At 36.2% G+C, this 26,656-nt stretch overlaps 1 protein-coding gene across 2 annotated transcripts in view; it reads left to right on the top strand.

The window, feature by feature from the left end:
* LOC145260502 (protein PALS1-like) overlaps positions 1–26,656 on the top strand; it is a 608,074-nt gene that overhangs the window by 461,851 nt on the left and 119,567 nt on the right. The window lies entirely within an intron of this gene.

The raw sequence follows: 26,656 nt of genomic DNA, 5'->3' as shown, positions 1-26,656 counted from the left end.
TTAAATGGCAAACTTTTAACAATATCAAAACTTATCCCCACCCACACCTAAACTCCCCAAAAGAAGTCATTAGATGCAATGAATTAGCAAATCGCTCTGAGGAAATTTTATCTAACTTTTCATCCCAAAGGGTTACAGAAGTAAAAAGAATAAGTATAAAACGAAATGGAGAAACTATATTGACAAATACATATATACTCTCCTTTGACTCCACAAATACCTCAAATGAAATTTAAATTGGATACCTAAAAGTAAACGTTGAGAAATACATTCCAAGGTGCTACAATTCTAAACAATTTGGACATCACCAATCCAAATGCACCAAATCACCAATCTGTGTAAGATTGCTGTGGCGAAAATTCAAAGCATAGTGACTGCAAAAAAAAAAAAAAAAAAATGCACAAACTGTAATGAAAACCATTCAGCTGACTTCAAAGGATGCAAAATATGACTAAAAGAAATAACAACAATAAAGTACAGAAAACATAGCCTTCCCTAAGGCCAGAAAAATCATGAAAACAAGATACTCAGAAGTAACCAAGAAAGCTGAAATAAACAAACAAACAAAAAAAAAAAAAACAAAGTTGTCAAAGATATACAAAAAATCCTCCAGAAATAAAAACTGAAGAACTATCTCAATTGATAAGAAATAAAAGACCTAATGAAAGAAATCAAAACACTAATCCGGAACACTGGAATGAATCAACCTACAAAAGAGAGTACAAAAAAAACAAAAAACAAAAAAAAAAACAGAACGAACAAACCAAAAAGCCCAAATTAAACCACATAAAGAAAAAGAAAAAAAACATACCAAATGAAAGCAACCCTTATGAACAAACCAAATAAAACAGCACCATCATCATTCAATAAAACGAAAATTAAAGAAAAATCAAATGACAAACCAAGATTTAGATCCCAATCAACCTCAAGAGGAGGAAATAAAATAGGAACATTGGAGGAGATGGAGGTAGAAGACCCCCCCCTCCCGACAGATAAAATAACACAACACACAAAAAAAAACTCAAACTATCATTTAATGGAATTGCCGAGGTATTAACCCTAATTTTAACGAACTACTTATACTCGTTTTACTATACAAACCAGCAGTCATCTGTCTACAAGAGACATTTTTACAACACAATAACCACCTAAAAACAAAAAAACTACGAACAGTATCATTATATCCACGATGGAGGCACGTCAATTCTAATGAGAAACAACATTCTAGAGAGCAAAGTTACTATCCAAACCAATTTCCAGGCAGTCGCAGCTCAGATCACACTCCAAAAAACTCTAACAATCTGCTCTCCATACTTACCCCCAATGAATAATACTGAATTAGAAAACCTGATCAAACAATTACTCTCGCCCTTCATCCTTCTAGGAGATTTTAACAACCATAGCACTTTATGGGGATGCAAACCAACTAACTCCAAAGGAAACAAAATCGCACAATTTATAAACAATAACAACATATGCCTTCTCAACGAAAAAGAACCCAGCTACATAAATCCAACAAGTGGTACAACCAGTGTCATTGATCTAACCGTGTGTGACCCATCAAGCTTCCTGGATTATACATGAAATATTGTGGAAGTAATCATTTTTTCCATTATAATTGACTACAATAGTGCTATTTAAAACAACATACCAAGATGGAATATGAACAGAGCAAACTGGATTATATTCAAACAACAATTAATAGAACATAAAATCCAATCAATGGAAGACTTCACCCGAACCCTAATCCTAATAGCTAAAGAATGCACCGCCAAAAATTGCCCTCCAAATAAAAAGAACAAACCATCGTTCAACCAAGAATGCAATAATGCCATTAGAAAAAGAAAAGCAGCGCTAAGAAAACTCAAAAAGCAACCCATAACCAATAACCAATAACCTCAAAGAGCAAAAGCACATAAAACAATCAAGGAATCAAAACAAAATTCATTTTATTGCGGACCATTATCCTCATCTTTTTCTTAGTTGTTTCACAAAGTTTCGGCCAACTATTCCTCTGGCCTTCCTCAGGTGGTAATTGCGATGGGTAGGAACTCTGAATCTCCTGACTGCATCCACTGCAATTACTGCCTTCTGTAGTTGTTGTCGTCTCCCCATGTTTTGGCCAAGTAAGCCTCTAGCCGGCTTTGAGTAGGATTGAAACCGCTATCTTCAGACAATTCTCACCTGGAACTGTAGAGATTCAACGTCTCTATCAACTACGCCACGGGCTCCGTGAAACAACTAAAAAAAAAAAAAGATGAGAATAATCGTCCGCAATAAATAAAATTAATAAAAACAATACTCATCTCAATAATGAATTCCAATTAAATAACAAAATAAAATTGTTGGCAACAATTCATCAATCAAATCAACACCTCCACCAAACCTAGAACTATCTGGAAAATGATTAGAAAAATTTCCAGGAAAGATAATCCCGACCCAAACAAACACCTCCTCACTAAAAACAACAAAATAACTGAAAACAAAGATATAGCTGATACACTGGCCAAAACTTCCGCTGACAATTCATCATCGAAACAATGCAAAAAACAATTCCCACACTAAAGAAAAATCAGGAAAAATATAAAATATACTTTGACTCCAATAACAAAGAACCCTACAACGAGACCTTCTCACTAGATGAACTTAAAGATGCCATAGAAAAATCCCACAACTAAGCTGTGGGACCGGATGAGATCCACTACAGTTTCTTAAAAAATATACTTCCTGAATCACTACAACTTCTCGTACAAATGTTCAACAAAATATGGATAGAAAAAAAAATTCCCAAAATATGGAAACAAGCCACAATAATTCCCATAGCAAAACTGGAAAAAGATACATCAAATCCGGAAAACTACCGACCTATTGCTCTAACAAGTTGCTTATGCAAAGAAAGAATGATCAACTTCCGGTGAATGTGGTATCTAGAAACAAACAATATCATTTCAAAAAATCAATGCGGATACCAAAAAAATCGATGCATTGATCATATCAATCTAGTAACATATATTAGGGAAGCCTTCATTAAGAAACAGCATGTAATCACTATATTTCTTTACCTAGAGGAGGCTTATGCCACCACGTGGAAATATGGTATCATTAAAGATCTCCACTACATAGTATTGAAAGGCCACTTACCCAATTTCATCCAAAACTTTCTAACAGACTGAACCTTTAAAGTCCACATAGCATCAACTTCGTCAGACCCCAAAAATCAAGAAAAAGGTGTACCTCAATGCAGCATTTTATCAACTACCCTGTTCAGCATAAAAATCAATGATATAATAAAAGAACTCTCCCCGATATATACAGCTCCCTATATGTGGATGATTGCTCTATTAGCTATGCATCCAAATACATCCACGTCTTCGAAAGAAAACTCCAACACAATATAAATAAAATCAATAAATGAACAACTGTAAATGTCTTTAAATTCTCAAAAACCAAATCCAAATGCATCCATTTCTGCAATAAACGAAAACTCTACAACGACCCATCTCTACAAATCGAAGGGGAAAAATTCCTTTCTTAAAAGAATATAAATATCTAGGAACCATCTTTTGACCAAAAACTAACTTTCAAACCACACATTAACTATGTAAAAAATAAATGCAGTAAATCACTACAAGTCCTGTGAGTCCTAACCCACACAGACTGGGGAGCTGACAAAGAAACTCTTCTCAAAATACACAGAACACAAATCAGATCTAAACTAGACTACAGCTGCTACATATATCAATCCGCCAGAAAATCATATTTGAAAGCACTCTACCCAGTTTATCACTCTGGACTAAGGTTATTACTAGGGGCTTTTCAACCCTCCCCTGTGGAAAGTCTTTATGCAGAAGTAGACAAAACTCCTCCAGATCTTAGATGCCTCAACCTAGCTCTAAGATACTACACTAAATTAATTGCAAACCCTAGCAACCTGCGCATAACAGCACCCTGAAATCAAATTGTGAAAACCTCTTCAACCAAAACAAAAATGCAATAAAAACCTTTGGATTAAGAATGAAACCAATTTGCAAGGAAGCTAATATACCAACAAATCAAATCCATAAAACTGTTCTCCTTAAAACACCTCCATGGAAAATCATAAACCCGATAATAGACTTAAACCTCCGTAAATACAAAAAAAAAAAAAAAAAAAAAAAACAACAACTCCTCCTATAAACTTCAAAGAAAAATTTAGGGAAATCATAGAAAAATACCCTGAACACATCTGTATTTATATAGACAGATCCAAGCAAAACAACACAACTAGTTCAGCCATAATAAATAAAAAGAAAGCAAAATAACAAAATACCTCCCAAAAAGTTGTTCAATCTTCAGTGCAGAAATCAATGCTATAAATCTGGCCCTAGACCTAGTCAAAGAAAATAAAGTCTCAAAGTTCATCATCTTTACCGATTCTCAATCTGCCATCATAGCAATCAAAAATAAAAGACAAAAAACCCTAATTGCAAACCTACTCACGAACCTTCCAAAGACTATAACCTCCCTCTGCAAAAAAAAAAACCCCTTAAATATAATATACAACAGTATAATAATAATATTGATATCGAATGGCTAAATTGTTGAAGTACTATTACAACGAAATATAAATGTCAAGCATCCAAAGCACAAAAAATCAAATACTAAAACTTTTCTAAAAGATGAAACTCACAATTTGAACAAATACAAAAGTAACCCATCAACACAATAAAACAAAAACTTCTAGTAATAAAAAAAAAACATATTATAAATGTTATGACAAAAATCACTTTAACTTTTCTAATATCTATACATCAATCCCATTGGAAAAAACCCTAAACAATTTTCAGCATAAAATGACCTAAAAGGTTGCATTGCTGTAAAACCAACCAAACAAATAATAAAGATGATCATCTCATAAGAAAACCAAATTTTGACAAGTACTTTATTTACTATGCCACGAGTCCTTACGGATTCCCAAGTTTGTTAATATACACATGAAGAAGATCGGAGGTTACATTGATCAAAGTGTTGTGAGAATAACACTCAAGATGAGAACAGTAATCCGAATAATCCAAATTGTATGAATCATCAATCCTCATATAAAAAAAAAAAAAAAAAAAAAAAAAAAAAAAAAATAAGTTAAAATAAGAAACGTTTTCCATTTGTTCTGTTTTTCTTTTCTTTCTTTTTTTTTATGACTTGTCTTAGCAGATAACACGTATGTCTTGTAGGTATTTGTGTCTGTTTTCTTGGGATGTTTTATTTTTTTACTTTTGCGTTTCACGGTTGGCGCAATCCAGTACTTTTCCGTTATGTGCAGTAGTGTCTTAGGAGTGATGGTTTTTGACTGTTTAATGCAGTTTTCGTTTTAGAACGATAACAGCAGCTGCCATCGACACGTGTCCACACACTTCGCGTGCCGATTCTAAATATTCCGAATTCGTGCTCGCCTTCACGAATGTTTACTCTGACAGCATCGATCGATTCTTTTATTTCCCCAGTACTGATTAGGTAGAGAAACATTTTATATATATATATATATATATATATATATATATATATATATATATATATATATAATAAATTCCACAGCCAAACAACGTCGCAGCCCACAAGAGCCATGACAGTCAAAGAACCAGAAGTTCAAGACTCGAGTTTCGTCCTCATTTGGGTCCATCAGTTAGACACATCCGAACTCAGGATTCGAAACCCTTGCCTTGCATGCAAGAGGCTCGGGTTTCGAACCCTGAGTTCGGATGTGTCTAACTGATGGGCCCAAATGAGGGCGAAACTCGAGTCTTGAACTTCCGGTTCTTTGACTGTCATGGCTCTTGTGGGCTGCGACGTCGTTTGGTAGTGGAATTTATTATATACAATCTCTCACATTCTGAAAATCATATATATATATATATATATATATATATATATATATATATAATTTGCCTTTACATAAGCAGGAATTTGTTGATACACAGGCATGAGCATGTTTCGGTCTTCTAGTGTTTAATAACTCGAGACCTCTTCTGGCAACAACGCTTATTTTCGAAAGTGGAATTCTTTATATATGTGAGGAGAATTAAATTACGCAAATAACATTTGCAAAATTTATTGTTCACAAACAAGGAATACATGATTCATTTCCTTATTCCATGGAGATTTAAAAAAGAAATGCCTTTTTTTTTTTTTTTCAGAGGAAGATAATTAACAATTTTTTTTTTTTTAACATTTTATAAACCTTGCTGTTTAGCGAAAACTAATGTTCGAAATAAAGTGATGTTTATGAATGAAGATGTAGTCACGTGATCACAAGATCCAATCAATGAAGTTGGTTGAAAATTGGTAAAATAAAATAAATCCATTACACTGATATGAATACATCTGTAGACTTGGGGTGAGAATATTCAGATCAAGTAGATCTATAGTCTTTGGAAGATTAGATTAAAAATTCTACCACAAAACTGAGACAAACGCATAATTATAAGTCAATGTAGATTTGGTAACTTTTGCCAAAAATTAAATTTTAAATATATATATATAGGGGTTATAAAAAATATATCGTCAGGCTAAAATGGCATAGATAGATATGAGAAAAAGGTCATTTTATTGTGATGATTCTCTATGGAGACGAAACGCTAAAGATTCAGTGTAGCTTAATTGCCATAAATATATTTTTATATCTTGTTGTCTAGCTCTACTTATCTATTGAGCACTGTTGAATTAAATACTGAAATTCGACATAAAAATATCTCTATATAATATTTTGTGTGGATACATGATATATATATATATATAACTACTTAATTTACTCACATGAAATTAATATACGAAAGTATAGATTTATGCATAAACTTTAAGTATTTACTTCAAAAGTGCTCAATACGTAGGTAGAGCTAGTTAGTAAGTTAGTATATATATATATATATATATATATATATTTCAGTTTAGGGAAATGTTGAAAATCAAAGTAATATGCTGGTGAAAAAAGGCCACAAACACATCATTAAAGATCAAGATATTTTAGCTGATGTGTTCAACCATATTCGTTTGGTAATGTTGTTTTATTTAAACAAAACTTTATATTTTTATACAATTGGCATTCTATTCCACAGACGGACAGTTATAGGAAAGAAAGGTTCATGGAATTTTCATTTAGTTTTAGGTACCGATAGAGAGTAATGAAAAATATTGATAGTTGTTGTAGATAGACAAGTATTTGTTGCAAATATTTTACAAAGAGGGGATCATAGACTGAAGCTCAGTCAAGCACCCACCATGAAAAAAAAAATGATAGATCAGACTTGCAACGTCTCTTTTGTGAGAAAGAGAAAAAGTTGGGAGGAAATGTCCTCGCCTACTAGATTTCGAAGACGGTTTTGTATTCTGTCAAGATAGGAAAGAGTACTCTTAGCAACTCCTTTCACTCCCCCCCCCCCACGCACACACTATGCTTTGAGTTACGATAATTGCCAAGGAACTGGCTTGCGAGGCTGTGGAGTCTTAGAGCAAATTAATTGTTTGGGAATTTAATTTTTTTTAAAATCGTTGGAATTTTGTTTTTGTTTTTTAACATACATAAAAATGAAATTAAAAAAAAATGGAATTCACTGAGCCTTGAAAATTACGCCCATCCTCTTGAAAATTGAAACTTGATAAATAACTAAGATCACCTGTGACCCCTTGGGTCAATCTGTTGCTTTCAAACAAGCTTACACATTAGAAATGCTGCGGTTGTTTTTAAGCAAACATACACGCCCACAGATTTTGTCAACCTTTGTGGCGTTATTTATTTTAAAGCGTGCATCTAATAAAAAAAGATATATATAAACAGTAATCAACGAACAATTACTATAAGTAAAATAATAAATTAGTAATATTTGTTTACGTCCCAAAACTATAAGCAATCTTCTAAGGAAAAACATTTTCTTAGATCTCCAAGGTTGGAGACGCTAATAACAGTATTATCGTTTAAAACATCAACACACACAAAAAAAAAAAAAAAGAAAAAAAAACATAAGTTGCTTTCAATAAGTTTTCAGACTTTTTTCGTATGGGTACTTTTCTTGATAGTACAAACATGAATCTTTAGATTCCTTCGAAGTAATCTCCTCCGGCTGTAATGCACTTGTTCCAAAAACTTTTAGAAGGCCCATATGGAAGTCCTCTTATGTGAGTGTGTTAATGACCCTCATTACAGACTGTTTCATCTCCTTAATTGTCTCACACCAGCAGCCTCTAATGTTTTCCTTGAGCTTAAGGAATAACCAAAGTTACAGGGAGCAAGGTCTGGACTATAATGTGGGGTGAGGAATTGTCTTGATGCCTATCTTGGTCAAATAGTCTGTGACAAGGATGGAGCAGCCTTTGGACTAACTTTGCTCAAATATTCCACATCCTCTTTGAATAATTGTGTGTACAGTTCTCACACTGACATTAAACAGTGCATTTATTGTCTCTATAGACACACAACGGTCCTTACTCATGAAAATCTATATTTGGACAATCAACTCTGGTGTTCTGACTTCCTTACCTCTTCCACAACTCCCATCATCCCTCACAGACTCACTGCCTTTCTTGAATCTATTATGCCACTCAAAAACTAATGCTCCATTCATGCAAGATGTTCCGAAAGTAGTCTAAAGCATTCCATACGTTTCTGTGGTATTTTTATAAAGTTTAAAACAGAATTTTTATTGCATATCGTTCTTTTAAAATGTCCTCACGTCTAGATTGCATTTTTGAAATTCACCAGCCGTGACAATCAAGCTTTTAGTAGGGTGTATTCTAATTTCTGCTGTAGCTGTTCATTTGAACCTGAAATCAAATGATCAGTTACCTCATAAGATGTATAGCAATAACATATTGAATTTTCAAGAGTCTATGAAAATTTTAAATACCTGTACATAATAGTTTGGAAACATTGAAGGCACCTCGTGTGTGTGTGTGTGTTTGTGTGTGTGTGTGTGTGTGTGTATATATATATATATATATATATATATATATATATGCTTACACGGTCCCTTCTCATTGACTACACCTTTTTCTCCTGTCATCTTTTCCCTCGTACAGGTACATTCCCTTCGTATTCTGAGGAAAACCGAAAGTACAGCGAAAATTTTATTCTTGTAAAAAAAAAATTTTTCCAAAGATCTGTTGTATTCCTACACGTCACTCAATAAAAAATGAATTAAAAAAAGATATAAACTGTTATACTTTTCACATTAATTTTTTAGTGGAAAAGAAATGTTTACCAGATATAGTCAGGAGTAAAGTTCAATTTAATATATATATTAATGAATTAATCCCAACCAAAAAACAAAAAAAAGCTCAATGCAGACACAATAGATACTGGGGCTTATTTTAGGGGGGGGGAGAATAAAAGAAATTAAAACTATAAATTAAAATTTACAATTAAAATTCATTATTCGACAGAATACTCCAAAAACAATTTTCAAAGTCCTTATTCCACAGAGTTTTAAAGAATGCCACTCTTGCTATTCATCTCATCAGAAGACAGTAAGAAATTAGCAAATTATTATTGTAGCAAAGCTAGAATTTGCTGGTAAAACAATTTATAATATTTGGTCATAAATTGTAAGAAAAACAGTTTAAAAAAAAAATATATATATATATATATGAAACAATTGGAAAAAAAAACAAACAGGGAATCTTTTATGAACGTTAACTGGATTTTTCACATTTTGAAATTTAAGCCATTCAATCTATAATCCTGGATATTTTGTTTCTTAAAAGGATTTCTCTTTTGCCTTCCGGATTACCAATGAGGGAGTCATTACTAGGGCTGTGACAACAGAATATTATTTTGACTCTCACGTGTATGTGCATGTGTATATATATATATATATATATATATATATATATATATAAGACACAGTCAATCAACCGAGAACCACATCAGTCTATATAAAAGCATATAAGATATTAACGGATATATACTCAAGAGTCAAAACCATGAAAAGAATATGCTGTTGTCACAGCTTTGGTCATTACCCACACTAAAATGTTATTCACGGTTTGTTTGTTTGTTTTTAAATTTTTTAACTGTTTTCTTGCAATTTATGACCAAATTTCATACATTGTTTCATTTAATGCATCAACCAACAAATTTTAGCTTTACTACGATTATAATTTGCTAATGTCGTACTCTCCTCTGATGAGAACAATAGGAAAAGTGGCATTCTTTGAAATTATGCAGAATAAGGACTTTGAAAATTGTTTTTTTTTTTTAAATATTCTATCGAATAAATTTAATTGTAAATTTTAATTTACAGTTTTAAATACTTTTATTTCCCCTCCCCTATATATATATATATATATATATATATATATATATATATTTTATTGATGATAATCATAAAACGTAAGGTGACAAGCATGCAAGATAATGAAATTCACATTATTTTAGTAGTGTAATACACCACTGTTGAGTCAGTATTTGTTATATATATTTAAAAATTTTAACTTCTACTAGCAGTTCAGCCTAGCTTTGCTCGGGCCCTATATACTGTTCATTACTTTATGTGCATATGTATATTTTAAAAAGTGTGAATATGTACTGGTAATGCCTTTCTATATAATAGGCTTCCTTAACTACCATAGAGAAAAGTTGGTAGAGACTTCAGAGGTCGAATTTTTAAAAACTTTTGCCCCAATTTTAACCCCTGTAACATTTGTTTTGGGCTCAAATTAAATTAAAAAGTTTGACTCATGTCCAAGTAACCTATATCTAAAATTTCAAGTGTCTAGACCAAAAATTGGTGGAGGAGTTTGGTAGTCTGCAAAGGTCAACTCTGTCCTCTTGGCAGCCAAATTTTCGCCCAAAAACTAATTAAAAATCTTGCTGCATGTCTGAATACCCTTTATGTAAAATTTCAAATGTTTTGACCCAAAATTGGTTTAATACTTTGCTAGAGACCGCAAAGGTAAAATCTTTTGAACTTTGACCCCTTGGAATCCAAATTTTCAGCAAAACTATTAAAAAGCTTGCTCCATGTCTGAATACACTTTATGTAAAATTTCAAATGTCTAGACAACAATTGGCTGAGTAATTTGGTAGAGACTGCAGAAGTCAATTTCTTTAGAACTTTGACCCCAATTATGACCCGTTATCATTTATTGTTTTTGGCTCGAATCAAATTATAAGGTAAGATTCATGTCCAAGGAACTAATATCTAAAATTTCTAGTGTTTAGACCCAAAATTGGCGGAGGAGTTTGGTAGAGTTCTTAAAGGTAAAATCGTTGAACTTTGCCCTCTTAACAGCCAAATTTCTGTCCGAAAACCGATTAAAAATATTTTCCCAAATCTCAATACCCCTTATGCCAAATTTCGAGTCTGTAGACTGAAAATTGACAGAGTTATTTGGTAGGGAAATGTGCACACACACACACACACACACACACACACACAGACACACACATTTTCACTTTTATAGATATGTAGATTACTAAAGAAACAAAAAGAGTTACAACAAAGGGAATTCAAGAAATACTTTGAAAAAATTTTTCTTTACTCCAAATCGATGTTTAAAACACATTTTAAAAAGTGGAGTAACGAGGGAGTAGCAGATAAAAAAATACAAATGTAAGTTTAGTAAGCCAATTCAACGCAGATTTAAAAAAAAAAAATTTAAAAAAACACACATTTGTTTATAAATCAAAGTACTTTTTGATGTGTTGCGGACCAGGATATAAAATACCCTAACTCGCTACAAGAAAATAATGAAACGAATGGAATTGAAGGAAACAAAAACTCAATTGATGGATAAGATAAACGTCGTTTATTTACTGTTGAAAGAATGAATGTTTTAGATATAACATGTGTTCATGTCCGCGCAGGCGTAACCATCGTTTGTAGAGGACTGGTATTATCGAAGGAAAAAGGAAATGTGTTTTCATCTCACGTTCGAGTCACTATCGTTTGTTCGCACGTGGGAAAAGAAGTGAGTAATATATAGTAGAAATGAGAATGATAGTCTAGGGTGTAGACAAAGAAAAGATAGTGGGTTAAGCTGTACGCCATGTTAGCAGTCAGCTACGCGAAGGTATTCTCAGGGACAAGTTGTATATGTAGAGAGAGAAAGAGTGTAAAGGTGTACATACGGTCTGTTAGCTTTTTGCCCCACATAGTAGCAAGTGGTGTGAAGTACGCGCGTATGCCGAAAAGGCACGCGGTCGGTCTGTAGACCGCCCAGCTAGAAAGCTGGTCTGAAAAGGGCTGGAAACAGCCTGTCTCTTCCTTTTATAGGTGTTTCCGGTGTGTCTTTTGCGCATGTGTGTATTTCCTTTGAAAGGGGAAGTGACGTCGTCCATCTGTGTGCGTACGTGTACGCGTATGAGTACATGTGTGTGCGTTAGCGTGTGTGTGAATATACACGTGAATGTAAATGTATATACGCGAACGTGAATATATGTACGTGTGTGTACGTGGGCGCGTATGTGTATGACAAGTAATATAGCTTGAGAGGTGAACTTGTGTTTCTGTGTGAGACTAGAAAAGGCTCGCGCAGATGTCATCTCGTCTTCATCAGGATATATAGTTTTTTTTTTTTTTTTTTTTTTTTTTTTTTATTTAGCCCATCTTGCCACTAAGAAAAACAAGAGCCTTTCGGTGTTATAAACGGTGATATAGTAAATGTCCAGGTTAGGAGACCCGTATGGCTGTGCGTGAAAGTTATATAAGGATAAGTTTTCTCTATGATAAAAGCGTTGTTTTCCACCGTTCTTTATGGCATCATACCACGAGGGATAAATAAGATGAAAAAAAAAAAACTGTCTATCCTGATGAAGACGAACAGTACTTTGATTTGTAAACAAATAAGTGTTTGTTTATTATTTTTTTAAATCTGCGTTGAATTGGCTTACTGAACTTGCATTTTGAATTAGCATTTGACAACGCTTTTATCACGGAGAAAACATATCCTGATATTAAAGATACGAACTCGAGATGTCTTTTAGCTGACACTTTTCACAGTAATCGTCGGCAAATCAAAGAGAGGAAAAGTCTATATAAGACCATAATTATTAAGAGTGAGCAAAATAAATAAAAATAAAAATTATGGGGGAAGAGGAGAAAAAGAAACCAGAGGAAGAAACATTCTCATCAGTTACAAGTTACCTTTTGTTTACTCAGAGAGGGTTGATATACATTAATAGAATTTTTAAATGTCTTTAAGCATCCAAAATAGAGAAAGCTTCATCTATGAACCTTCCAGCACAGATTTGCCACTGCAATAAATGCTCACCAATAGTTGACTTATGAGCTTATAAATGTTCAGATGTTGGCCATTCTTAGTGCCTACATATTGAACAGGTGGGTTGAGAAAATCTAACCTCCAAGGACTGAATGGTATGCCCCATATAGTCAGCCTCGCACTGACCATTGAAGCAAACTACCATATCGTATTAAGTAGAGGGGATACCAGCCTTCCAAAAGGAGGGGATAGCGCTTCTCATTCCAAACATCGTTCAAACCTTTGTTGCAAAGAAACAACGTGAAACGGCTGTAGAAAATTTGTGTTAAAAACTTCTGGCTTTTAACACCAATCCATGGAAGTTTCTACATATACAGAACATTTTTGAGAGCCACAAAACGTTCTACCTTTTAAAAGGTGTGATTTTATGATTTATATATTTTCCAATTGTGTGTAAAGAATAATGATTGGTTGAAAGGATTTTAATTATGCTTTGAAGTTCAACATCTGATTGATTTAGTACTAGAGCAAATCAATAAAACCCCATCTACTAAAGTTTTGACCAGATTTATTTTTCTGATTTAAGAGGAGAACGAATCCCAGCTACATATCTTAAAATCTTAAAAATTAAGGTTATTAAGAATATAAATGTATATTTGCACGTGCATAATAACATGTTAAGTCGACTTAGACTTACAAAGTTTCTTTTTTTTCAATTTTGACTCCTTAAGTTACTTTTACCAGCTAAAAACCATTTTGAATTCGGTCCATGGATCTGAATCTTCTATATATCAAGTTTCAAGCCTGTAAACATAAAATTGACAGAGTAGTTTGATAGAAACCGTTTCTCTCACACAGGCAAAGTCACTTTTTTATATATTCTGACGAGAGGCATTAAGCTTCAAAATGCCATGGTATAAAAAGTCTTTAGCCTGTTTTCCTTATTGAACTGACAAATGAATTTATATTTACACTTATTTTGTCTTAAATTATTGTTTATATAATACTAGCCTGGGTGCGTGGCATTGTCCAGATGTTTGTAGATGTGCGTTGAGCAAAAAAAAAAAATAATGGTTGTAGGAGGCAGGCAGGCCCGAACCCGTGACGCAAAGGCGGAAAAGAAAGTGGAGGTGTGTGTAAGGGTGTTGGTTGAGCAAAAAAAAAAAAAAAAAAAAAGGTGGTAGTAGGCAGGCAGGCTCGAACCCGTACCATGAAGAAGGAAAAGAATGTAAAAAAAACGTGACGTGTTAGCTGTTGCGCCTATCGCCAAACCAGAAGTGACATAGGTTTTAATTAAGGCTAGACAATTGAAAAGAAGCGATGACTTTCAAAAATATCGGAAAAAAAGCGACCCCTCCCTGTAGAAAAGTGTCCAATTAAGGGTGAAGGAATTAATGTTTTTGGCCAATTTTTCAATATTTGTCGTCCGAAGGGTCAAGCTTCAAAATGATACCAATCTTGTGAAAATCCGTCGCCATACATACATACAAATGAGATACAGATTATATAATATTTTGCACAAACCTGATATATATATATATATATATATATATATAATCATTCAAACATTCAAACCGTGTTTGAATATCTGGTTAAGTTGCAGTTTTAGTTATTTTAAATTGCTTTAAAGCTTCACCACTCACTCATTTTTCGACCAAAGTTCAAGCAATTATTACAGTTTATAGATTACATTTTCAGCTATATTGTGAAAAAGAATTTTCATTATTCGTTCAGTAAAACAAAAGTTATGAATTTTCTGGTGTTCAAAATTGTAAAAATATGTAAGGAGGTGAGCAACGCTTTTTATGACTGGTTTCTATAGCTACCACGTCGCTTCAGCAACTACTGTTGCTACTAATCCATTGCTGTCTTAAAAAGAAAAGTAACAAGTGCAACAGAATGAAAGCATGAAAGGGGGATAATTGGAGGGATTTTATTGAAAGCAGACGAGTGCCGTACATTGTTATTTCATATATGTCTATGAGGGTAAAAAAATAAGACTGAAATTAAACAAAACAAGTGAATTTACTAGAAGCTTGGAAAAATCATGGATTACTATAGAAAAATGCGAGCATGAAAAGTAATATGGTTAAGCTTAAACATAAAAAAGTAAAGGACTAGTTGTCGAAAATGGAAAAGAAAAGGACAAGATATTCTAATAAAAAATATAATAAATTTATAACTTAAAATATTGCAGAATTAAGATTTTTTTTTAATTTAATTTATAACATTATATAATTCTTAATCATGCAATATTTTAAGCTATAAATTTATTATATTTTTTATCATATCTTGTCCTTTTCTTTTCCAGTTTTAAAAACTAGTCCTTTACTTTTCCATGTTTAAGCTTAACCATATTATTTTCATGCTCGCATTTTTCTATTGTTATATATTTATACTAGCAAAAGTATCCGTCGTTGACTGGGTTCAAAAACAGCCTACAGAAAATGGACTCTTGTTTATGAAAGTGTGATAGGTTAGATAAAGGAAGGGTTGTAAAGAGATAGCTTCGAATTTGGGGGGATCAAAACCAAAGCAAAATATGATGAAAGTAAAAATAAAATAGATAAACCCCATAATTTATTATACCATACCTGTTCACACTGAAACACTTATCACAATATTCTGTGAATCTATATAAAAAAAACCTTGCCAAACTTTGTGACATATTTCCATTCTATGGAGGTCAGGTGCGAACGAACACCCCATAATTTTATTATACCATATTTCTTCAAACTGAAACATAATTATCAAAGTATACTTACGCAGATAGATATGAAAAGTCTTTATTAAAGTTCGTGCCTATTTCCATTCTATGGAGGCCAGGCGTGAACGCAGACCCCACAATTTTATTATACCATCCCTATGTAAGTTAAAACATACTTATCAAAGTATTATTAAGTACATCTATATCAAAAACACGGGTGTTTGGAGGTGTATGCTGAGCAAAAAAAAAAAACGGTGAATTTTTTTAACTTTGACCCCTATTATGACCCCTAACATTTATTGTTTTGGGTTCAAATCGAGTTATTAAGTTAGATCCATGTCCAAGGAACCTATATCTAAAATTTCAAGTGTTTAGATCCCAAATTGTGGGAGAAGTTTGGTAATGTTCTCAAAGGTTAAATCGTTGAATTTTGACCCTTTAACAGCCAAATTTCTGGCCGAAAACCGATCACATAGATTTTTCCAAATCTCGGTACCCTGTATATCAAATTCCGAGTCTGTAGACTGAAAATTGACAGAGTTATTGCGAAGGAAAATGTACACAGACACGTTCACTTTTATATATATATATATATATATATATATATATATATATATATATATATGCAGCATTTTTCTATTGTAATATATATATACAGCCTTTTTCTCTATCATTAAATAAATTAGACGTTTTGTCTATTAATTCTGTTTTTGATCCTTTCCAACTTCCGATTGTAGTTGACAGTACTTGAACACTTGAACAAATAATAAACGAAAACTTGACATACTAGAAGCATTACTAATAAAAACTAAAAAAAAAAAGCAACTACTATCAATACGATAAACTTTACCAATTGTGGTAACATTCTGACACGTTTGTGAAGTTAATAACATAATTAACCAATGAAATATCCATTATCTCAACAAGTGTCCATTTTAAATAAACATTCACCCACCGCCTCTACAATGCAAAAAATTGTCTACTTTATTTAATGATAGAGAGAGCGAGAGAGAGATCATCTGTGTGGATTCCCAAACAACTTAGTTTTTGTGGCGGGAGCTCATACATTGAAATCTCTCTCTATATATATGTGGTTAGAAGCAAGAAAGACAAGTCTTACCGTGGGTGCTCAGCAAGTGAGTTCAGGCGAAGAAAAGGAAGAACAAACATGGTGGCCAGCATTTTTATTTCGTCCGTTCTCGCGTAATCTCGTGTGCGTGAAGATGGAAACTATAAAACGATGTTCATTTCTCGGTGCTGGGAGATTATTCCTGATCAGGCAGGAGAGAATGCAACGAGAGTAGAGACAGAACTGTAGCGATAATCTTTCTTGAACATTCCGTTTGTGTATTTGAAATGACCCCCCCCCCATTATACTTCAAGCTATTTCGGCGATGGCCAACGCAGGCTTAAGCAACGTGATCAAGCCTTTTAATGGCGACGGTGATGTGGTGGCATGGCTTAAAAAAGTGGACCTTATAGCAAGGATTCAGAGGCTGGATGATGTGGCCGCAGTAATACCACTGTTTCTAGAAGGGGACGCACTGGCCCTCTATTTGGAGCTCAGCGAGCAGGAACAGGGTGACGCGGACGCCATCAAGGGTCGACTGATCGAAGTGTTTTTTCGAGGCCTTTAATAAGTTGAAAAAGAAGAGGTGGACTGGTGAATCTGTGGATGTCTATGCGAATGAGATAAGGAGATTGGTTGAGTTGTCGGGCATCAGGGGACACGCCACGAGTCATGTAGTCAAGATGACTTTCGTTACCGGGTTCACATAAGAGATATCGAAAAGGTTGCAGCAGGTACCAGGAGTGGAGACGCTGGATGTGAGTGAGCTGCTTAAAACTGCAAAAATCTTGGTGAGCACCCAGCCCACGGAGCCTGGAGGAACGACAGCAACGGTACAGCAGGATGTGGGAAGGAATTTGCCGAACCCGGGGATGGCATGCTTCGAATGCAGGGACCACACATGAGAAGAGACTGCAGAAAGTTCTTGCAACGGACAGTGTGTTAAAAATGCAATCGGAGAGGCCATTTAGCGGTAAAATGCACAAGTTCGGGAAACTGGCGAGGGGAGGCCGACACGCCAGCAGCCACACCGATTCGAGAATAGTGGCGCACCCGCAGCAGATGCCCAAACAGAAGATTGCGGTGGAAGGACAGGAAGTTATGGCCCTGATTGACACTGGCTGCACCACTACCATGGTGAACACTACCCTGGTCGGAAGATGGAAAGGGAAGGGTGAAGTAGTGGCATTCGATGGGTCGCGAGTGAAGTGTCGAGGGAGGAAGACCGTCACTATTGATATTGCTGAACGTTGGATGAGGGTCCATGCAATTGTCAATGATCGCCTGGTGCCTGGCGTCCAAGCCATCATTGGAATGGATGTTATATGCCGCCTTGGAGGTGTTACCATCACATGTAACAACATGAGGTTCGGACTAGCTGAGTGCGTGGTGATGGAGCAAGTCCCCAGAGGGATCAACAAGACCGGGGAGGAAAGAAAATTGTCGATCAAAGATCAGGACTTCCAAGCCGAATTCGACGGAGAGCAGTGGACGGTGGAGTGGGCATGGAAACATCAAGCGCCATCGCTGACAAACAGGGTGGCGTGCTACACAAATTCGCTTAGAGGAGGGGCGAGAAAGGAGTTTGAGCAAGAAGTCAACCGATGGATTGAGGAGGGGATACTGATGTCTTGGACGGGTGACGTGGACTCGGGCATTTTGCCATTGATGGCCGTTCTGCAAACAACTAAAGGGAAAGTAAGACCGGTCCTGGATTTCCGAGAGCTGAACGGCCATGTTAAGTGCCATACGGGAGGCGACACCGTAGATGTGTGCAGTGAGACCATTAGGGAATGGAGGCAGATGAATGGCACATCTACGTTGGTAGATCTAAAATCTGCCTATTTGCAACTCCATGTTGCCAAGAAGCTCTGGAAATATCAGTTAGTCAAGTACAAAGGCAAAACCTACTGCCTTACGCGAGTAGGGTTCGGGTTAAATTCGGCACCCAAGATTATGTCAACTATCCCCAGGAAGATTCTGGAGACAATGGGAAAGGGAGATGGGGTAGTGAGCTCATACATAGACGACATTCTGGTGAATGAGACTGTGGTAACTGCCAAGGAGGTGGTGGCTCATTTGAAGAGGTTCGGGTTGGTCGCCAAAGAGCCGGAAAAATTAGACAGAGGGGCTGCTTTGGGCCTGAAACTGAAACGAGGTGCGTCAGGCGGCCTAGAGTTTCGCAGGGGAAACGAGATCCCACAACTGAAGCAGGAGCTCAACAGACGTTAACTTTTTTCCATATACGGAAAGTTGATCGGACATTACCCCGTTGCTAGCTGGCTTAGACCAGCATGCAGCTACATAAAGAGACATGCCGAAGGACGAGGATGGAATGATAAGGTGGGAGAAAGAACGGTCGCCATGATGGAAGAGCTTCTGAAAGAAGCAGAACAGCAAGACCCAGTCTGGGGAACCTGGAACGTACCGCGAACATTGGATCGAGTCATGTGGTGCGATGCGAGCAGCATTGCAACAGGGGTCGTTTTGGAAATCGGAGGAGTAGTTGCAGAAGATGCAGCCTGGTTGAGGAAAAAGAATGACGTCAGCCACATCAATGTGGTGGAATTAGATGCAACAATAAAAGGAGTCAGTCTGGCCTTGAAATGGGGACTACGTGACATCTGCATTAAAACAGACTCTGCCACGGTGTTTGCTTGGCTAAAGTCTCTCATTTCAAGCGAAAAAAGGATAAAAACGAAAGGGGCTGCAGAGATGTTAGTGAAGCGCAGGCTTGGGGTGCTGGCTGAGCTGATGCAAGAGTTTTGTTTAAAGCTTCGTGTAGACATGGTGGCTTCTGAAAAGAACAGAGCAGATGCTCTCACGAGAGTGAAGAAGAGTTGGCTGTTGCCAAAGAAAGATGTTGTTGCTGCATCGGATCTAGATGATGTTGGCATGCAAGAACTGCACAATTTGCACCATATGGGGGTAGAGGGGACTTGGTACTTTGTGAAAAAAGTTGACCTGAGGATCACCAAGGAGCAAGTGAGGCAAGTGGTCAGGACATGCGACAGATGTCAGTCGATTGATCCTGCTCCAAGCACGCATGAAGCTGGCCAATTGGAGGTGAGTGGGACCTGGGAGAGACTGGCATGCGATGTCACCCATTACAGGGGTGGACTTTACCTGACCATGATTGACTGTGGGCCCGGGCGATTTGCCCTATGGAAGAAGCTACGTGGAGGAACAGGCAATGAAATAGCGGCAATCCTTGATGAGGTGTTTTTGGAGCAAGGCCCCGTGGAAGAGTTGTTAACTGACAACGGGACTGCATTCAAGTCAGTAGCAGTGACAGAAGTACTGAAGAAATGGAAGATCCAACAATTGTTCAGAGCTGCCTACAGACCCAGTGGCAACGGGATCATGGAGAGAAACCACCGCACCATAAAGGCAGTTGCGGAAAGAGGAGGCACCTCACCTGAGCAAGCCGTCTTCTGGTATAACATGTCGCCTAAACTGGGACAAGTACCAGAGACGGTCCCGCAACTGTCAACGTTTGCATATTCCTGGAGACATCCCAGGGTGGAGCCGGCAAGCCAAGAAGTAGAGGCCACAGGGGCAATTAAACTCGGGGACGAGGTATGGGTGAAGCCACCGGGGGCGCGCTGCACCACACAATGGAGTAGAGGTTGCGTGACTGGGAGGAACACTAGTAACAACATTGTGGTGGAAGGAGTCCTGAGGCACATTCTCTACGTCAGACCAGTGGAGGGCGAAGCAGTGGAGGGGAATGTGCAGCCACAGGAGGAGGACGAGACACCTCAGAGGCCAAGTAGAGAGAGGCGACCGCCACAGTGGATGAGAGACTACGAAATGTGATCTTGAGATCAGGGAGGCATGTGGTTAGAAGCAAGAAAGACAAGTCTTACCGTGGGTGCTCAGCAAATAAGTTCAGGCGAAGAAAAGGAAGAACAAACATGGCGGCCAGCATTTTTATTTTGTCCGTTCTCGCGTAATCTCGTGTGTGCGTGAAGATGGAAACTATAAAACGATGTTCATTTCTCGGTGCTGGGAGATTATTCCCGATCAGGCAGGAGAGAAGGCAACGAGAGTAGAGACAGAGGACTGTAGCGATAATCTTTCTTGAACATTCCGTTTGTATATTTGAAGTGACCCCCCCGCCATTATACTTCAATATATTCATCCAAATACTGTACTGTTTTGTTGTATCACAACTCATCAGTATGGCTAGACTAGCACCTTTTCCTCGTTGGGGATTGAACCTACAGCTATTGCATTGATAGTCGGTAGTTCTACCCATCAGCCTATAGGATCGTTGCTCGCAAATGACCTCAACAAATGTCGATTTTAAATAAACATTCTAAACACTCGCCCACTGCTTTTACAGTGCTCGAGCTGTTTGTTTATTTACAAACAGCAAGCCTCGCTTTATAGCCAAATAAGTAGCGGCTGATATACATTTATATGCATAGTAAACTAGAATACCTGTGCCAGGATGGATAAAATTAATTCCTTGTTCTTGGCTGATCATTTAAACTTCAGATTTCATATGAACAAAGGTGAATTGACAGCTTAAAAATATTTTTTTATGGATTAATTTTTTAATCATAAAAGTTAAGTTTGAAAAACATCTGCTTTTGTGATCAATATTTTGCTTAACAAAAGTTAAATTGCCATTAATTGTTTATGTTTGCGAAAATTGGAGTAGATTTTATGGAGTTGCCCCACGCCCACCTCTTCGATTGAAATACCCTGAAAACAATATGAATGTGGAAAGCATACTCAACAAAAAGGTGTGATGCTCTCCCTTACATCTTGGTGCAGTAGACAATCGAAACACAGCCTTTAGGTGATCTTCAACTCGCGTCATCCACATGCATAGCATATACCTAAAACCAAACAGAACTTCCAGAAGCAGAGTTTCATTCAAAAAAAATCTCCCATCTATGAAACACAATATCGTAGTCTACTTCAATGCTGACTATAGCATAGTCGTCTTCAAGTTCAATGTTAACAAATACTTATCAAGCAGTTATCTTAAACAGTTATGTTCTGTTAATTTTCACTCTTTTTTAATTCTCTCATATTATTATTCATCATCCAACTGACAATCTCATTAATCCTTCTCCTCGAGTGGCTTTTGTAACATTATAAACGTTTACACATGTTGTATGCAGTCTATGTTGCAAGGAACATAGGACAAGTAATAACTTGACTCACTTTTTCGTGTTGTAACAACATTTATTTCAGGGTACTTTCCCAAATAAAACATGATTTCGAACGTGCTCGTTTTCTCTGACGCTTGTCTTCTCAAACATCATCTCTCTATCTGTTTTTAATAGTCTTTTTATTTTCAGTGACGTCACGTTTCAGTGATTTCACATTTCGTATGCATTTGCATATGTGCACCCGCATTCTGTTACAGCTTTTAGCTTTGTAAAAAAAAAAAAAAAAAAAATTTCAACTGACCCATTTGGCATCGTTTTTGTCTGTATTTATGCTCCCTGGAACAGCCTGTCAGGAAAGATTATGATGATGCCTACCATGTCCAGGTTTAAAGTCGCCTTTGTCTGTTTATATGGCTTGCTGCATTTTTTTTTTTCATTTTTTTTTTTCCATTTTTTTTTCATTTTTTTTTTCATTTTTTTTTCATTTTTTTTTTCATTTTTTTTTTTTCATTTTTTTTTTCATTTTTTTTCATTTTTTTTTTTCATTTTTTTCATTTTTTTCCATCTTTTTTTCATCTTTTTTTCATCTTTTTTTCATCTTTTTTTTCATCTTTTTTTTCATCTTTTTTTTCATCTTTTTTTTCATCTTTTTTTTCATCTTTTTTTTCATCTTTTTTCATCTTTTTTTTCTTTTTTCTTTTTTTCATTTTTGTTTTCATTTTTGTTTTCATTTTTGTTTTCATTTTTGTTTTCATTTTTGTTTTCATTTTTGTTTTCATTTTTTTCATTTTTTTCATTTTTTCATTTTTTTTCATTTTTTTTCATTTTTTTTCATTTTTTTTCATTTTTTTTCATTTTTTTTTTCATTTTTTTTTCATTTTTTTTTTCATTTTTTTTTTCATTTTATTTTTCATTTTATTTTTTCATTTTATTTTTTCATTTTATTTTTTCATTTTATTTTTTCATTTTATTTTTTCATTTTATTTTTTCATTTTATTTTTTCATTTTATTTTTTCATTTTTTTTTTTCATTTTTTTTTTTCATTTTTGTTTTTCATTTTTGTTTTTCATTTTTGTTTTTCATTTTTGTTTTTCATTTTTGTTTTTCATTTTTGTTTTTCATTTTTGTTTTTCATTTCTTTTTTTCATTTCTTTTTTTCATTTCTTTTTTTCATTTTTTTCATCATTTTTTTTCATTTTTTTTTTCATCATTTTTTTTTCTAATAAAATTGATTGATAAGTCATATCAAAGAATAAATAAAAAAAAATTGGTCCTTTTTTATGGAAATCGCTCCAAACAATGCATGAAGCCACTTAATGTAAGGAACTGATAACAACAAGACTACTACTTTAACGTTAAAAAAAAAAAAAAAACAAGGATAAGTGTGAGGTGCATAGATTCCGACCAAGAAAACAGAAACATCGCTCGTGGAATGTGAGGACAAAAGAACAAAATAAGAAAGCAAGAATTCTCCCTGAAAACGTGAACGCCTCCTTGGTCATTCTAAGAGTGTCCTCCTCTACATCACGGTATAATAGTCAAATTAAAAAAGGAACATTGGAGTCACCTTTGACTATAGTTAATCTATTTATTTGATCAAACAATTTGGCCTAATGCTTAGTGTTTGCAAACAGGCTGAGAAGCTTGGGTTCAATCCTCATTCAAGCCACAGCAAAAAATAAAATCAATGTACTTGATGCCTCCTTGCTTAATACTCGGTATTATAAAACTAAGATCAAGGGTAAGTGGAGTAATAAAATGAGAAGTTGTGCCCTTCCTTACATCTCGCATAGTAGACAATAAAAAGAATGACTTTGGGTCGTCCTTGAATATGGTTAAATTTGTGATCATTTTTACATTAAATACTAATCTCTATTAATCCCCAACTATGCATTAAACTGATACGATAGTACCTAGTTTGCTACGCCTGATCATAGCAAGAGTCTATACAAATTTTCAGCTAAATTGGCCCAGTATTATCCGAGAAAAGGTGGAATGGGCAAACAGAAATACAATATAGATTATTGAGTAAATGACCACAATAGACAAACTCTATATAATCAATTTCATAGGTTACGCCAGTATCCATTAAGTCGGTCGTTCACATCTGAATCTCGTTTTTATTTTTGTGATGCGAAGAGTTAACTCCCCCTGAAAGAGCTCTTCTCTGAATGCACTTCCATCTTTGGCTGATGGTGGGAATGAGGTCAAGGATATTTGTATTGTTTTTAGACTCGCTGGGTCTCCCCATGCAAGGACATAGTGTGAGAATACCAGCAAAGTTTATGCTTGTTGTTTCTGATGACGTTATTGGTGATGAGTTATTGTTCTACCTGTAAATATTTTTGTAGTATTTCCATTTTAATTATTAAAGTGAATATACTTTTATGAAAGTGGATCGTCTGTTGGTTGAATTTCCGTTATAATCTTAATGACAACAGAAAGATTTAATCTCGTATCTGTATGCACACCTATACATATGACAAAGAGACAAACGTGTGTTGCGTGGATTATTTCAGACTCCTATTCTCATCTTGGTTGTTGTTTTATTTTAGTCAGTCAAACGTCTCTGAAAAAGGCTTCCCATAAACTGAGCGTTGTATTCCTCTCACAGAATAAAGCTAAAAATGACTTTCAATTAGATTTCGAATAACTCGTATAAAAGCTGAAAACTCATTTTTAGCAAAAATGAAATAGACCGATGCAGCAGGAAAAAAGTAATAAAAAATATTTTCTATTTTAAGTGGATTGGTTTTATCTCGCTGATGCAGTTCAGTTCATTGATGTTTGTGCTGTTGCATTGTTTTTAATATAAATTGATCTTTAAAAAAAAAAAAAAAAAATTAAAACCGAAAAGGGGGCGGGGGGGGGATCTTTATTGACATTCTTCCAGTTTGTAATATGATAGTTTTCCGTAACTTTAGGGTAAATTGGGGTGAAATAATAAAATGAAAATACAATTAAAGAAGAAAACGTTTTATTGACTTTACAATAAAGCAATCGTGTGTTCAAATCCCGTCAGTCACTAAATGTGAGGGTTTCCAAATGAGGGAAGCCCCCTATATGTATAACATTATAGAGATAACTCCTACTTAGTGTTCTCTATCTATATCTCCTTCTCTCCGTATTTCTCTTTTTCTCCTTGTTCTTGTTTCTTACATTGTTTCTTATTTTTAATTTTAATTTTTTCTCTCTCTCTCTCTGTTGTCCCTCTCTCTCTCTCTCTCTGTTGTCCCTCTCTCTCTCTCTATCTCTCTGTTGTCCCTCTCTCTCTCTCTCTGTTGTCCCTCTCTCTCTCTCTCTGTTGTCCCTCTCTCTCTCTGTTGTCCCTCTCTCTCTCTCTGTTGTCCCTCTCTCTCTCTCTGTTGTCCCTCTCTCTCTCTCTGTTGTCCCTCTCTCTCTCTCTCTCTGTTGTCCCTCTCTCTCTCTCTCTCTGTTGTCCCTCTCTCTCTCTCTCTCTGTTGTCCCTCTCTCTCTCTCTCTCTGTTGTCCCTCTCTCTCTCTCTCTGTTGTCCCTCTCTCTCTCTCTCTGTTGTCCCTCTCTCTCTCTCTCTCTCTCTGTTGTCCCTCTCTCTCTCTCTCTCTGTTGTCCCTCTCTCTGTTGTCCCTCTCTCTCTCTCTCTGTTGTCCCTCTCTCTCTCTCTGTTGTCCCTCTCTCTCTCTCTGTTGTCCCTCTCTCTCTCTCTCTGTTGTCCCTCTCTCTCTCTCTCTGTTGTCCCTCTCTCTCTCTCTCTCTGTTGTCCCTCTCTCTCTCTCTCTGTTGTCCCTCTCTCTCTCTCTCTGTTGTCCCTCTCTCTCTCTCTCTGTTGTCCCCCTCTCTCTTTCTCTCTCTCTCTCTGTTGTCCCTCTCTCTCTCTCTCTGTTGTCTCTCTCTCTGTGTTGTCCCCCCCCTCTCTCTCTCTCTCTCTCTCTCTCTCTGTTGTCCCTCTCTTTCTCTGTTGTCCCTCTCTCTCTCTTTCTCTCGTCCCTCTCTCTCTTTCTCTCGTCCCTCTCTCTCTTTCTCTCGTCCCTCTCTCTCTTTCTCTCGTCCCTCTCTCTCTTTCTCTCGTCCCTCTCTCTCTTTCTCTCGTCCCTCTCCCTCTCTCTCTTTCTCTCGTCCCTCTCTCTCTTTCTCTCGTCCCTCTCTCTCTTTCTCTCGTCCCTCTCTCTCTTTCTCTCGTCCCTCTCTCTCTTTCTCTCGTCCCTCTCTCTCTTTCTCTCGTCCCTCTCTCTCTTTCTCTCGTCCCTCTCCCTCTCTCTCTTTCTCTCGTCCCTCTCCCTCTCTCTTTCTCTCGTCCCTCTCCCTCTCTCTTTCTCTCGTCCCTCTCTCTCGTCCCTCTCCCTCTCTCTCGTCCCTCTCTCTCTCTCTCTCGTCCCTCTCTCTCTCTCTCTCGTCCCTCTCTCTCTCTCTCGTCCCTCTCTCTCTCTCTCTCGTCCCTCTCCCTCTCTCTCCCTCTCTCTCGTCCCTCTCCCTCTCTCTCGTCCCTCTCCCTCCCTCTCGTCCCTCTCCCTCCCTCTCTCTCTCGTCCCTCTCCCTCCCTCTCTCTCTCGTCCCTCTCCCTCCCTCTCTCTCGTCCCTCTCCC

Source organism: Euprymna scolopes, chromosome 36 (assembly GCF_053919585.1).
Source record: "Euprymna scolopes isolate OS-2025 chromosome 36, ASM5391958v1, whole genome shotgun sequence".
NCBI lineage: Eukaryota > Metazoa > Mollusca > Cephalopoda > Sepiida > Sepiolidae > Euprymna > Euprymna scolopes.
The sequence above is the reverse complement of the archived record's forward strand: the minus strand, read 5'-3'. Positions and strand labels throughout refer to the sequence as shown.